General features: G+C 37.6%; 1 long non-coding RNA gene across 1 annotated transcript; it reads right to left on the bottom strand.

The window, feature by feature from the left end:
• Window positions 1-9,506: 9,506 nt before the first annotated feature.
• Window positions 9,507-10,710, bottom strand: LOC124119561. Its single transcript, XR_006858666.2, has 3 exons — window positions 10,680-10,710; window positions 10,123-10,414; window positions 9,507-9,595 (listed from the first exon to the last, which is right to left on the bottom strand). It is a non-coding gene; the product is annotated as an uncharacterized LOC124119561 (long non-coding RNA).
• Window positions 10,711-15,501: the final 4,791 nt, after the last annotated feature.

Here is a 15,501-nt window from a genome sequence, read left to right as displayed (position 1 = left end):
CAAATTTACGAAGAAAATAAATATTTGAAATAAAAATTTGTTTGTTATCCCTGAGAAATTATATGCTGAAACCTTCGTGGTACCCATTCATGGTACGGGCATGTAGGGTCCTAATGATGAGGTCAGAAAGGATATTAGAAAAAAAGCTAATACATCATGGACATTGACATCCAAATACTTCAAATTTCCGGGCATCATATGCTCACTTAAACCCATAAATCTGAAAACTTGCATTGCTTAAAGGCTGCATTTGGACCAAATACACAACCAGGCAGCATATTTCATCCAAATCAAGGACAAACTTAGTTTTCGCCCCATCATCAAGTATCTCCAACTGAAAGGGCGTGTTTCAACAGCCATCAATGCGATCATGGTATCGCCTTCAGGGGCTACATACATTTCTCCTCAGATGATTGTAGAATGTGTTGTGAAGGATATAAGTTCAATTAATTTCTTACGAGAAGGGTGTGTGTGTGTGTGTGTGTGTAGCTTCGTGTACTAGTCCGGACTATTACTGATTTTACAGTGCTGTCTCACTTACATGTAGCTACCATGCCGCAGTTTAACTTGAATACCCAACTCAGACACAGTGCACTGACTCCGAGCCGATAAGTCATTGTTTTATCCCCTTTAATTCCGAACGCAGGGTAACAACAATAACTACCACCAAGGAAGCGGACAAGTCATTGTCTTAGCCACTCAATGCCGAGCGCCAGGCAGGGTAAAAAGAAGTACCATCTTTTAACTTCTTTTGGTATGATCAACCCCACGACCTTCCGCTCTCCGGGCGGACGCTCCATCCACTAGACCAGAGAGTCAGTTTCATCACAATGGCCACAGTGTAGCAGTAGCTGATCAACATTAGTTTTCGCATTATCTTTACTATTCTGCAGTTTTTTTAATTATTAAACTATGCAAAAGTGCGAAACTTATCTAAAACCTGTTTGAAATAATAACGTCCTGACATGTGAAACCTAATTTACAGCACCAATCGTATTATGTGATTTTAACATTTTATAACAGACGTGGGAGTTGTCTTCGGATTCATACGAATTATCTTCTCACCAATATTTTAAACACTCACTAAAATATACTGAACAACACAAGTTCCTGTGACATTGAATAAGATTTAATGCAAAGTTATGTTTTTTACCAAATCTTAAACAATTTCGGTTTGCAACAGATAAAAAACTCCTGTAAGTGTTCAAATGGTTTAATTTGCAATACTGACTTCAGAAAATGCGTGATTTCATAAAAAACAACATGAACATGCCAAAATGTCAATTTACAAATCAATAGCGTGTGTGTCCACCTCTGGTTGCGATGCAAGCAACACATCTTCGTCTCATGGAATGGACAAGGCGTCGCACGAAGTGCTGTGGGATATCTGTCTAAACCTTCTGCATCATGTTTCGAAGTTCCTGGAGTGTCTGTGGAACACGTGGTTGACGTTGAAGGCGCCGATCCATCTCATCCCACATGTGCTCGATTGGTGAGCAATATGAGGCCGGGCGTTGTCATGTTGAAAGATAATGCCTGGGCCATGACGACGCAAAAACGGTAGAACAACAGGGCCGATGATCTCATCGCGGTAGCGCTGTCCATTGAGATTTCCCTCTTCCACTATCAAACGGGTCCTCTGTCTTGCTGTAATCCCACCCCATACCATAACGCTGCCGCCCCCGAACCGATCTTCTTCCATGACGCAATGATTGACGTAACGTTCAGCTCGACGTCTATACACTCGAATCCGTCCATCGCTGTGGCTGGGGTGAAAACGAGACTCGTCAGTGAATAGAATTTGTCACCACTGCATGTCCACTGTAGACGTGCTTGACGGTGGTTTACTGTCAAAATGGGACGTCTGGCGGGTCTTCTGGCGACATTATCTGCACATCTGAGGCGACGACGTACGGTTTGCTTCTTGCAGTCACTGTTGCTGGCTGGAATCGATTTCGTAGGTGTGTTGTTCGAATCCAGTTGTCTTGTCGATTATTGGTTACGCGTGGCCTGGCACTCCGAGGATGGACTCTGACTGCATTCGTCTGTTGCCAACGTTGCCATAAACACCAAATGGTGTTTCTGTGGACGTTAAATTGTCTTGCAATATCACGTTGACTCTATCCTGCGTCAAACATACCAATGGCTCGCAGACGCTCATTTTCGGCGTGGCATTTCGTAATTCTGAATATTTGCGTAATTTTGTTGTTTTTCTGAGTGATTGTTGTCAGCAACATGCTAAACAATGCATATGGAATCCCGTTAACGCACATGTTTTTATACCCATTCTTGGGTTGTGAAATGCATGGGGATTGCATAAAAGTCAACTTTTGCATGGAATGCATGCTTTTCTGTAGCAGTTGCGTTTTTGTGACTTGATTCCATACATGTACTACAATATTGAAAACCAAACTTTACTTGTTTGGAAAATACACTAAAATATTGGTGTCACAGGAACTTTTGTTGTTGAGTATAGCTTCTCCACATATTATAATAGCCAACTTCTCCCAAAACGGCACTTGTTGGTGATAGTTTTCCCAATTTCAAAATTATTTTAGAGAATAATCTGTGCATATTTTCTATAGATTGTGGGTACATATACCCCAAAATTACACTACAATAATATAGAATAGTTGCAATATTTTAATAAAATGAAGCAACAATTGTCTTCAATGATATATCTGGAATAACGGAAAACATAACTTTCTAGCTTGAAATGAAATAGTCTTACAATCTTCAGACCAGTTTAATCTAGAAGAAAATATAATGCCCATTGTAATGGACAGTTTTAAAAATTTCTACAGGCTTATAGAACCATTTGCCATTTTTTTAGATACCCACCATTTATGAAACCAATAATACTTTATTTGTCCATATTACCTCAATTGCCCATTTATTGCGAAATAATTCTAATATATCTAATTTTCTTTGCAATTCTATCCCCGAGTCTACAATTAGAACACCACCATCTGCAAAGAGCAGCAGCTTAATTGTTTCTATAAATTCACTCACACAAAATTACACAAGTTACAGGACCGTCTCCGTGGTCTTGTGGTAGAGCGTCCGCCCGGAGAGCGGAAGGTCCGGGGTTCCATCCCCGGCCGTGGCATACCAAAAGACGTTAAAAGATGGTACTTGTTGTTACCCTGTCTGGCGCTCGGCACTGAAGGACTAAAACAAGGACTGGTCGGCTCGGAGTCAGTATACTGTGTCTGAGTGGGGTATTCATGATCATGTTTAAATGCGGCATGGAATTTCAGTGAGCTAGCACTATAAATCGGCATCAGTCCGGACTAGTACATGCAGCCACACACACACACGTACATGCACGTCGCTATATAAGTGCAATAGTCTTTGACGCGACGTTAAACCCCATTTCACCTCACCACACAAGTTACACAAAATTACATCCACTTGCCTCTATATCAGACAATAAATAATGAAGAGGATAAACATACAGCCTTGTCTTACACCACAAGAGGTGTTTACAACATCCGATCCACAATTACCTTTCCTCACACTTGCACAAACATGTTTTCAATAACTTTAATGATTTGACCACGAAAGCCCTTTTGCATAAATACAAACAACAGGTTCGTTCTATAAACAAAATATAACGCCTTTCAAAAATCATAAAAGCGATGTTTTGGTTTTCTTAAATACTTTTGACACACTGCCTGCAAACCAATAAAAGTATCAGTTGTTGAATAATTCTCTCTGAATCTAGTTTGGGATTCCGATTACATTTCGTTGATTTAAGCCCACCACCTAAGTCTATGTTAACCCTCATGGTGCCTGGACGTCAGTCAGCCTGCAAACCGCTCAGTGCCGCACTGTGCTGACGTCGCGGTTACAAAAACGTATACATTGTATCAAAAGTGTTGCAACGTCTTTATTTCTTCACACAGTGTAACCAAATTGTATAACATGCAACTCGAGTTGATTGTCTTTCCAACAGTATCTAAAGTCACCAAATCCAAAAGATCTATGCACTGCCCAGCCATCGATAAAAGTGCTGGTATTATAAGTTTCCTAATTTTCCACATTAATCGTAATATGGACGCACCCGAATATGGCAAGCAAAGTCAAGAAAGCGCCCTTGTTTGAAATCTAAATGACCAATAATTCATATCATTGGCAAGTACATGTCCTAACAGTGATAGACATATGATATTTATGTTGAAGTACACATTCACTGAGAATTTTCCGTGAGTTATATTTACCGATAAAAAATCCCGATGAAATTGTGCGTGTTTTTGACGTCAAAACAACATTGACGGAAGTGGTCGTGATTAATTCATAGCACACTGTTTCAAAGATTATGTCACAAAACGAATGACAGTTTGGAATGTATATCTTGAAGAAATCCCGGTTACGTCCATGTATGTTTCAGTTACCGTGCTCTTTTATTAGTTATAAAAACAACTTCGGGGTAACTGACATCGTACATTTTCAAAGGACAAAATGTGAAAGATCGCTAAACAGCCCTAACAATACTCAAATTGACATCGCTCAATATCGGGCATCATTATTATTATAACAAGATTATACTAACGTTACACCACTCAAGAGTAAGTACATGTAGATTCAATCAAAATTGTTGAAACGTTTTCATGGGCAGCAAATCTATTCAACAAACCTATTTTCGATCACTCGCAACTCGGGCGCCATATGTCATTGTTTCACTATGGCCACCAGAAGACATACATCCTCGTATCATCTCGTATTTCGCACTTGGCTGCCTAACTTAGACCTTTGCTCAAAATAAACTTGTATGGCCAGTCCATGAAACACCACTTTTTCTTTCATTTATTCATTTGATTTATAAATACGAATTTAGAAGTGTATTTACACCTAGCCAGGTATGTACATGTACATTTAAGGACATACGTGATAGTTTATTTCCACTTGTTTCCCATTCCATCCCATTCTACTAAAGGAAACGTTTGAAATAGATAATGATCGTAGGTCATTGAAAGTAATGGAATTATTTGCCATAAAAGGGAAAATATATTCTTGGTATTGAACTTCGAAAATTTAACCAGCAAAATCTTTAATAAAAATGGTTTATTATGTCTTTCCTCCCCCCCCCCCCCCCCTTAATTTTGGCCAAGCTAAACAACAGCAGCTTGGAGGGAAGATATACAAATTAAAATGGTGAAAAAAACCCCACAAGAATGCATTGATTTTGCTCTTAGACAAACATTTATTTAAAAATATATCTATTTCATACTTAGGATACAAAACAAAGTAGAATCTAATTACTACTAGTCACTGGTCGAAGTATTTGGTAATTTAATTAGATAAAGCAAAGTGAAAAAAAGACATAAATATAACTATATAAAACATCAAAACGAAATCACATTTACACTGAAAACTTTTTGTCTTTCAGAAATTGATTATCTATATATTGTGAGTAGATCTAATTACTTTTACTGTTTATGTTATAAATTGAACCATTCGAGATTCCAATAGATGAAGCTAAAATATTACAATTCTAGGTGGTTTAATATTGGATCCATTTTGCCAGCTTTCTCACTGTACTCAAACTAAATGCATATTATTTTTTTGGAATATCAAGCCTTCAAACAGATATGAAAAGCACATGTCAACATACCAAAATTAGAAAACTGCGCCAAATATTCTAACACTGTTAGTCAAATGATAAGCGGTCTCATTCACTCGTCGGTCGCCGTAGACATTTTCGAATCGTGATGTACTAGATAATGCTTTCTAGTTCAGTCAAAGAGAATATTGTTATTTGGAAAATGAAACCACATGTATCCATTATACTACCACAACATTAGATCAGCTGTTTCATGTGACGTCATCCACGTCACAACACGCGAGGTCAAATCACGCGCACCTGTCCAGACGACAAATTCACAGCGGCGGGAAATCACCGACCGTCTTTTAGCCTATTTGAATAACATTGCAGATTGTAACGAAATAAAATTAATTGTACTTATTGCTGACATTTCAGATGACATATCAAATAAGAGTTGAAGACTTGCAATAGATTATCATACGTTAATCGAGAGTACAGTGTACATAAATAATTTGTAAATCTAATATTAATTTTTGATCTAATATCCATGGCAGAATGTTTGAAAACGAGCTATAATATATTCCAGTTTCTGAAGAGATTAGTAATGTGTATTTGATGATATAAATGCATACACAATTGGTTATCAATTATCTTCATAAATCACAGCATGTACCATGTACATTAGACTCATGGAAAATACTATTTCAGCAAACAAATCACAGCGCCATTATCACAGTTTCAATGAAAGGAAAAACAAATCGAAATCGAACTTAACAGCACAGCGTATCCAAAAGCGGTTAATCAAAATACAAAAAGGTATTGATGTCATGATTGTGGAAGTTATGTTGATGTTTTCAGTAGTTGCATTATGTTTGTATCGCGTGTACCATCGACAGAAACGGGGGCCGAGCTACCACATGTGGAACCGACCTTGACAGAATTTGTTTACAATATTGCGTCGACTCACGTTAGATGTCGTGGCCACACTTTTGAAATCTCCATTTGCGACAAAATGTGAAACAGTTAAGGCAAGTCACTCACACGGTCAGGTAGTTTGAGCAATCACACATGACTTTTAGTCATTTCATATGAAAAAAGTAGCAGTTATTTGTCTGAACGGGCGAGTATGTAGGACAACCGGTAAACAAGAAATCGCGGCACAGATATGATGCAAACGTGCCCTGTCGATCACTTCGGGCTTGGCCATTCAATGTTTAGGTTTTGATCATGAATCTCCTGCCCATAAATAAACACTATACCAACTTAATATTAACGATTACAGCTATCTTTCCATATTTTTGATTTGAATATTTTCTGTAAATCAGCATCATAAACAAAAAGACAATCTGCACAGTCGGTTGGTATGTATAGCGCCGTGCTAAATCGCCATGACACACAGTCGATAAACATATGCAATACTTGAACAAAAAACTTCCGTGGCCGACTAAACGTTAGTACTCTTACGCCAATAACTGTACAGTGGGGACTAGTACATCTTTCTGACCAGTCCGATCAGATTTCTTTTTCAAATTGGCTGTCTGATATAATAATAGTAAGGTGTATGTGACACGAGTGCATAATAAAAAAATGCCTTCATTCGCATGAAGTTCAAAGAAAAAGATCGAGAAGCGCGGTAACCACATAACTAATCTCGCTATATTTCGCAATCCGTAGCACTGCATAAAATATGAGTTACACGACATTAACGTTGAGATGATTAGGGTGATGATGGTTATAAATTCATTCAATGTACGTCATAAATGTAATGGAAATATACACTGTCGTTTTCTCATGTGTACCGACCATTCCGCCATTACCGATAGTCGATAAAAATATACAAAACGTGTAAATAAACTTGTTCGTAAAGGAGTGAACAGAATTGTATTTACGTAAATAAGTATATAGTTGGGAAAAATATGTCTTTCTGACCACTCAGGTCATATTTTTTCTTATGAACAAGGATTTTGTCGGAAAATATTTACGTGTTTGTGACATGGGTGCATGATCAAAATTCGCCGTCATTCGCTTGGTGTTCAAACATGGCTGAAAAAGGCCGAGAAGAGCGGTAGCCACTTTACTAATCTCGCCATATTTCGCAATCCGTAGCATTGTATAAAGTATGAGTTACACGACGTTAAAGCTAAGATGTTTGGGGTGATGATGGTTATAATTTTGACTTTGCGCACTCAGTGTTAAATATCAAAATTCACAGTTTGAAAAGGGCATTTTCTCGGGACCATATATGGTCCCCTGGCACTATGCGGGTGTGAAAAGTGAGGGACCATATATGGTCCCGTGGCACCAAGAGGGTTAAACAAAAGAAGTAAATAATTTCCCAATTACTTTTAGGAGATAATTTCCTGTATGAATGTTATGATTTTTGAGTTACTTGATTTATACAAAGGAATGACAAATCCAATATTCCAAGCACAAGGAAAAGACTCTGTCTTTAAAATAACATTGAAAAGTAGATTTGTATGGGACAATATTCACATAATATTAGTAGATTTGGTTGGTTGGTTGGTTTGTTGTTTAACGCCGCACTCAGCAATATTCCAGCTATATGACGGCGGTCTGTAAATAATCGAGTCTGGACCAGACATTCCAGTGATTGATATCATGAGCATCGATCCTAGCAATTGGGATCGATGACATGCATCAACTAAGTCAGCGGGCCTGACCACCCGATCCCGTTAGTCGCCTTTTACGACAAGCTTAGTCACCTTTTACGGCAAGCATGGGTTGCTGAAGACCTATTCTACCCCGGATTCTTCACGGGGATAATATTAGTAGAACTCGGGTGGTATTCCATTAGATTTTTGCCTTTCCCAATTTTAAAGTTTTCAGTACTTGTCTTATTTCCACATCCGTTTTCAGATCTAAAAACATATCTGTAAGGTTACATTTCTCACAATGATGTCTGATTAAAATCTGCGACATATTTATCAAACTTATCATTAGAAATGTGTTAAGAATTAAAATTTCATGAAAGTAAGGTACCCATATATAGAGACGGTTGCACCCCAATCCTCACTACCCATATATCCGTCGTAATATGATTAGATTTCGTAGACCCAATGAATTGCTTCTTCATTCATTATAAATCCACGATAGTTTACACTATATGGTGGATAAAGCGACACTGTCTTCTACTACTTGTGTATAGTTACTGTAACGCAGTCAATGGCAGTGTGCTCCGAAAGGATACATAGCAATTATCGAAAAAATGGGAATGTGTGTTGCGGGAATCTTTCACTGCGTATGAATACTTTCTTGAAAAGTGTCTTTTTTCTCTCAATCTCAAATTTGAAAATCGCCACGTTTGGCTTGACGAAATGGATTTCACTCTAGCACGCGAGTACTTAAACAAATGACTGATAGCCTATGCATTTCACAATGCCAATAAACGTCTTAAGATTTGCGGAGTGGGAGGTTCGTATTTGCTGCCGGATATTTTAAGTCGGGGTTGTTTGGATGTCAGCGTCCATGTTTTATTTCACCGGTACATTTATTTCCATCCACCAGGTTGTACCGACGACATATGAATGATTTAACAACTTAAAAAGGAACGTGTGAGATCTAGAGATAGAGCACATGCTCTGAAGGCATGCACAACATACGTGTATACAGTGAAATGCTAAATTTTTCTTGCAGGACGTTTGAATGTGCAAGAATCATTTGTCTTTCACTCGTGTGATGATAATGTGTATATTTGATGTGTACATTTACAATGGGTCGGGGCGCTGGGGTAGCCTAGTGGTTAAAGCGTTCGCTCGTCACGCCGAAAACCTTGATGGGTACAATGTATGAAGCTCAATTCAGGTGTCCCCCGCCGTGATATTGCTAGAATATTACTAAAATCGGTCAGACTTACGCCCTCGTGCCATGAATGGGTACCAGGAGGCTTTCGGCATATAATTTCTCAGAGACAACAAACAAATATATTATTTCAAATGTTTATTTTCTTCGTAGATGTGTGGTTTAGTATAAAACCCCTTCCAATGCCGATATTAATGTCATGTCCCTGTCATATGACACCGGTGTATTCTGAAAAGAAACAAATAAAACCGGTATAAAGATGAGCATGACTTTACGTAGACATTAATGTATGTTTCAAGTCCTAGATGTGATACATACAACTGTCAAAAATTTTAATCACACCTGTTCTTAGTTTTCTATGCCAAATAAAGCCATGTATATTTTGGAAATATCTACATACAACATTGATCTTATGGATGGATTCATTAATAAGATACACTGATTGATGCCTGCTGAAAAATTGGAACACGAACGATGTGTATTTCCGCAGATGGTCGCAAATATTGAGTCATATTAGATGTAAAGACACAAAGCAAGCAACTGAAATGGTGGTCAAATATCTTTTGCCAATGAAAAGCTACAAAACTTGTCATTACATAATCGATTTCAGGTTCTGTTTTTCTGCAGACAGAAACAAATATGTTTCGACCGACAATTTATACATTTTTCGTCAGACTACACACATCACAATGCGTGTGTGTGTTTGTGCGTGTGTGTTAAATGGTGTAAATGGGAAACAAGTGACTAGTTCTTACCTAACTCAAAAAAGGTCATAAGCCTCAAGTCTGGCAAGATTCCTCAAACTGTTGTAGCGGTTCGTGTTCTGTTTGCTCTGTCTGCCTTGTCGACGACCTCTCGTCATTAGATATCTGTACATGTAGCTGTCAAAGTCGGGGAAGTCGGGAACCTCAATGTCGTAGTCGTAGCGACCGTAACGCCCGTGGTTCCTCAAAGAGTTGTACTGACCCCTGTAGGCGGCTGTCATGGCCACTGTGGCGACCAGAAGTAGACAAACAATCTTCAGTTGCATGGTTGTACTTGAAACGGCTGAAATAATAAACGTCAGTGTTAGGTACTAGTATGTTTCCAGTCGTCATTACATAATACAATATTACTGCACATGTAAACTCTCACAGTTAGTAACATGAAAAAATATGTCTTTTATCAATTTGTATTACAAACAACACAAAACATAAATGAACAGCATATGATCTGTTCTCTACAATCACAACATCAGTTACTGCCAGAACCTTTGCATTCAGTTAAATAAATGACCATGACCACAGCATGAACAATGGAATATGATGCATACCTTTATCCAAAGGCTGATTCGAATCTTTGAGGTAAATGGAGGCGTGTGTCAAATACAGCTTGAGCCTGACCTTATATACATATGCAGTGCCAGTAATACTCCATGAGCAATAATTCACATATGGCGTATTTGCATCACTTCTGAACTGTCACTCTGATAATGACATCATATTGTGATCACCGATGCAACACGTGATTTGCTTCAGGCGACAATTACCGCCACAATTCCGTTAGGTATTTGACATTTGTAATGATTATGTTTGAACATGTAGTAATAAATGGTAAAATCATCAGGTGACATGTGAAACGGGTTTGACATTTCACTTCATGAAGCCAGGACAGTGCAGGCAGATGATTTAGCTTATCTTTCGTTTAAGTTAAACGGTTCTATATTGTCACTGACGTGTTTTGCTGAACAATGCTAAACACATACAAACAGGAGGTGCATATTTAACAATATCTAACGTGTCTGTGTTTATTCAAAAACGTACAGTATAGTAATCCGTCAGAATCGTTTTGTTATTTATCATACATAATGCTTTTTGATGATCAAATAAATACGATTACCCCCTATTACAGTTTGATGTGACATATATCAGAACTTTTTGTTGAAGTCGATTTGTATGACAAAATTGACAAGAACCGAGTGGGATTTTTTGTTTCTTGAATACATGTTTGAGGGCGAATTGCAAAATGTAAAAACAGTGTTATTTAAAACTATGATTTTGAAATGGAGTATAACTTTTCGTGTGTAATGAATAGAGTTGTACATGTATAGGTATCATGTTTATGGCATTTGCATAAAATCATAGAACATAGAACACATTAATCCATCAAGGATTTCTACTCTTAACACTGGCTCTTTACACTAACATTCAACACTGGCTGCTGATCAGGGGTTTTCGGGCTTACATGTAGCAGTTAAAGCTAATTTGGAATTTATTGTTTTGTGATTTTCTTTGGCAATTACAAAGCACTCCTGTCGTTAAGACTTTATGACACTAGAATAGAAAAGCATACAATGAAAAAAATGTTGTTAATTTTTTATCAGTGAGCACTAATTTGTACGTTGTTTGTGGACTTGAGAAGAAACACCTTACTTACAGTTCGGTATATTATCCTCTCTTCAAATTTGTGGATTTCGAAACTTAATTTGAGAAAAGTTTGTTTAAAGATAAAACACTTTCAGAATTCTGAAAGGTTCACAGTACCATATCAAAAGACATCATTGACAAGACTGACAAGAATGACGTTCATTCCATACAACTATGTTTTGCGATTTTGTATCTCTAAATTACTCAACTAACACCTTTCATTGTGAAGTCCCGGCTGAGTGTGTCATTGTGAATCACCACCACCCACCAGCCTGACGTTGACTTATTGAAGTCAATAATAGATATTCAACAGTAAGACATGAAACTGTGCAAACGGCAGTTATAAGAAAAAGGTATACTTTCACTATGTGGACAGCTTTTTAAAACATACATGTTAATGAAGTAAAATTTCCAAATGTTCCAGGGAAAGGAAACAAATTTCAGGTACACGATCGATTTAATAACAAATACAAATGTACGTAATTACCACTGATTACATGCAATCTATTTACACATGTACCATTTAAAATCACATTAATATTTTTACTGACGTTTCCGCGGTACGATATTCATATTGATGATTCGAAACATGTATGTTCTTAAATTTATGGGATGAAACAGTTTATAAGTATCGTGAGAGCACAACTCGAATTATAAATTTACTTGGACTAAAGAAAGATTTGAACCAGAAGGTATAGAAACTGAGTATCTTGAGAGTAGAACGCGAGGTACAGATTTACATGAAATAAGGAGAGTTTGAAAGCCCAAGGTATAGAAACTGAGACAAAGCTTCCTCACTTAGCATAAGTAATATCAGAAAACCGCACCCCAGATGGGTGCTATGTTGAAACATGAATGAATGCTATTGATACAATTGTACCTCAGATCACTCAACACATAAAAGTAAAGAACACGGCCAGTCTCTGAAGCAGGTGCTTCCCTGCAACATGAAGACGATACTTCCTGACTTTTTACCTTCATTCAATGATAAAGAACTACTACGCTACGAACACAGGTCCCGTTAATTTCAAGTTCATTCAGACAACTTAAAGCTGTGCGAGTATTATTAATACAGAAACTGTCGTGTTGACCTCTCACGATATAAATGTTGGTGGCGTAAATCAATCCTGAGGTAATTTAGCTGTGATCCGTTTGTTCAGAATGTGATGAAAATTTATTCAGTGAACAGAACTAGATATGTTAATGGTGTGTCATTTGAGATTTCTATCAAGGCGTCCCTTTCAGCAAATGCACTGTTAATTATGTATTCCAAACGCATTTGCATGTTATCATTGATTCAGGTTATTATTTCCAATGTTAAGACGAATCGATATAGTATTGTACACAGTGAAGGCAAATCAGCTGATTGATCGATATCGAGTCACGTTTCACATTGTGTTCAAGTCTGGTTTATATCAGAACTTTGTGAGCACCCGATTCGCACCGTGGGGTACATATGTATGTGACATACAATATCGCGAATTGTTAGTGTTTCTCTAAGTTAGATTAATTTTCAACACACGTGTCCAAACATCTATTTCATATTTAGATCTGTGCATAAAGATTCAATGTGACAAAACTCTCTCCCCCAGACTGTATGACAAGAGGGATGACTTAAACTTTCAAGTAGTCAACCTTCCCTTCATGTCAGCAATTAGTCTTTGAATGACATTTAGAAGTGATACACATAAAGATGAGAATTTATGGATGTCAACTTCTTTATTATGAGGAACACAACTTTTCGGTGTATATACTTACACCTGCATCAGATGAATAAATGCTATGAAGCAGAGAACATATATATGTACCTATAATAACAATAAAAGTTAAACGATAACAAAGGTGGAAACTTAACAATATCTTTCCGCTAGAAAAGGTGACATCTCTGTTGGCTTTGTTCTTGATTCTGATAAGAAGGGATGCACAAATGGTGCTCATTGGTAAGCCTTCTTCTTGCCTAAATGTCTTAGCCCCTAATGTTACGTGGATGTTATCAATGAGGAAGTTCAGCATTTCACATATTATTTTCTCAGTAAACTTTAGATGGCAATTGCTTCACAATGTGTCCTGAACCTCTGAATATAGATACGTAACTGGTTTAAGTTTGTTATTTTGGATAGTACTGTACAAAGTTAAAAAATCAAATGTTTTGAGATTGAAAATAGTCAAGCAAATCTTTTGAATGTTTGAGAATCTACGTGGTATTAACTCCACTTGTCTCAAGAACTTCCTGTGAATATAAAGAAAGACCTTCCTTGAATGTATTTAGGATTATGGTTAGCCTTGTATACAGGGATTTGGTGGTACATTTGCCGTGCCAAGCAATATATCACTCTTTGTACGGATTTTTACAACACTCGTGGGATTGATCACCCATTCGATTTCTACAGCAGCTAGCAAGTATTCATACAACTATTCCACAATAGTAGTGATCGTCACTTCCAGTGGACTTGCCACGACCGGCCCTTCATCAACAGGACATTATGTTTCTAGAACAGGAAGAAGAAAGGTGTTGTTTTCGCTGATACCTTTGGAAACAGTTGTTGTAGTTTAGTTATCATGTGGTTATTATGAACCGTTTACATCACTTAAACATAAAAAAACTTCTTTTTTTTATTCTATGTTATAATAATAATAATAGATTAACTGTTTCAGATAATCGTCTACATTTATCTGGAAGTTCTTCTCTGAATGAAATGATGGTTTAACACATATACTCATTAACTTCACATGTAAGGTCAAATGTATTTTATGTGGAAATATATTTTGAAAACAATCCATGTTTGTTGTACTTAAATGCTAGTATTATCGTTCACTTATACTTTTAACATTGGTGATCTCACTCTGAGTCAGAATAGGTCAAATTTTCCCATTCCTGTGGCACAAAGACACAAATGGAGATCAGGTGGTAACAATCTGTGACCTTACTGATTGTGTGTCATCTATGGATTTCAGTTAAGGCTATTCCCGTGGTCTTGTAATATGCAAATATCTGTATGTAGGTGTGAAAGGAGGTTATCAAAAGGTCGAGATCGCGAGATTACAAGAACACGAGAAAATCCCTAACAGTATTCCAAAGTCATAAATTTAACATTAACATTCGCTTGCAAAAGCACAAGTGCCTTCGAATTGAAAGGATAAGTATCATAACGACAACTCAGATGACAAACTATTACATGTGGTAGAGTTCAGTCTCACAGGATCCTAGTGTCCAAGAGGAAATATGGCATCCATGCGTATGTGTGTAAAATGTAATTCGTGGGACTTTTAATGTTAAGAGAATGTGATGAGGTGAGGTGAAATGGGGTTTAACGTCGTCCAAGATTATTGCACTTACATAGCGACGTGCATGTACGTATGTGTGTTGTTTGTGCGGCTGCTTGTACTAGTCCGGACTGATGCCGATTGATAATGCTAGCTCAAGGAGATACCATGCCGCAGTTTAACATGAATACCCCACTCAGACACAGTATACTGACTCCGAGCCGACCAGTCCTTGTTTTAGCCCCTTAATGCCGAGCGCCAGACAGGGTAACAACAAGTACCATCTTTTAACGTCTTTTGGTATGACGCGGTCGAACTCCGGACCTTCCGCTCTCCGGGCGGACGCTCTACCACTAGACCACGGAGGCGGTCGAGAGAATGGGATGAATGTGTGTCAGTAATTATCCAAGTTATAGAAAAACGTGCCTCTGGTATTGCAATGGCAAACAAAAACATGAAACATTG

This window comes from Haliotis rufescens, unplaced genomic scaffold, assembly GCF_023055435.1.
Source record: "Haliotis rufescens isolate VD_foot unplaced genomic scaffold, xgHalRufe1.0.p SCAF_12, whole genome shotgun sequence".
Taxonomy (NCBI): Eukaryota; Metazoa; Mollusca; class Gastropoda; order Lepetellida; family Haliotidae; genus Haliotis; species Haliotis rufescens.
This window is presented reverse-complemented; position numbering and strand designations above follow the sequence as displayed.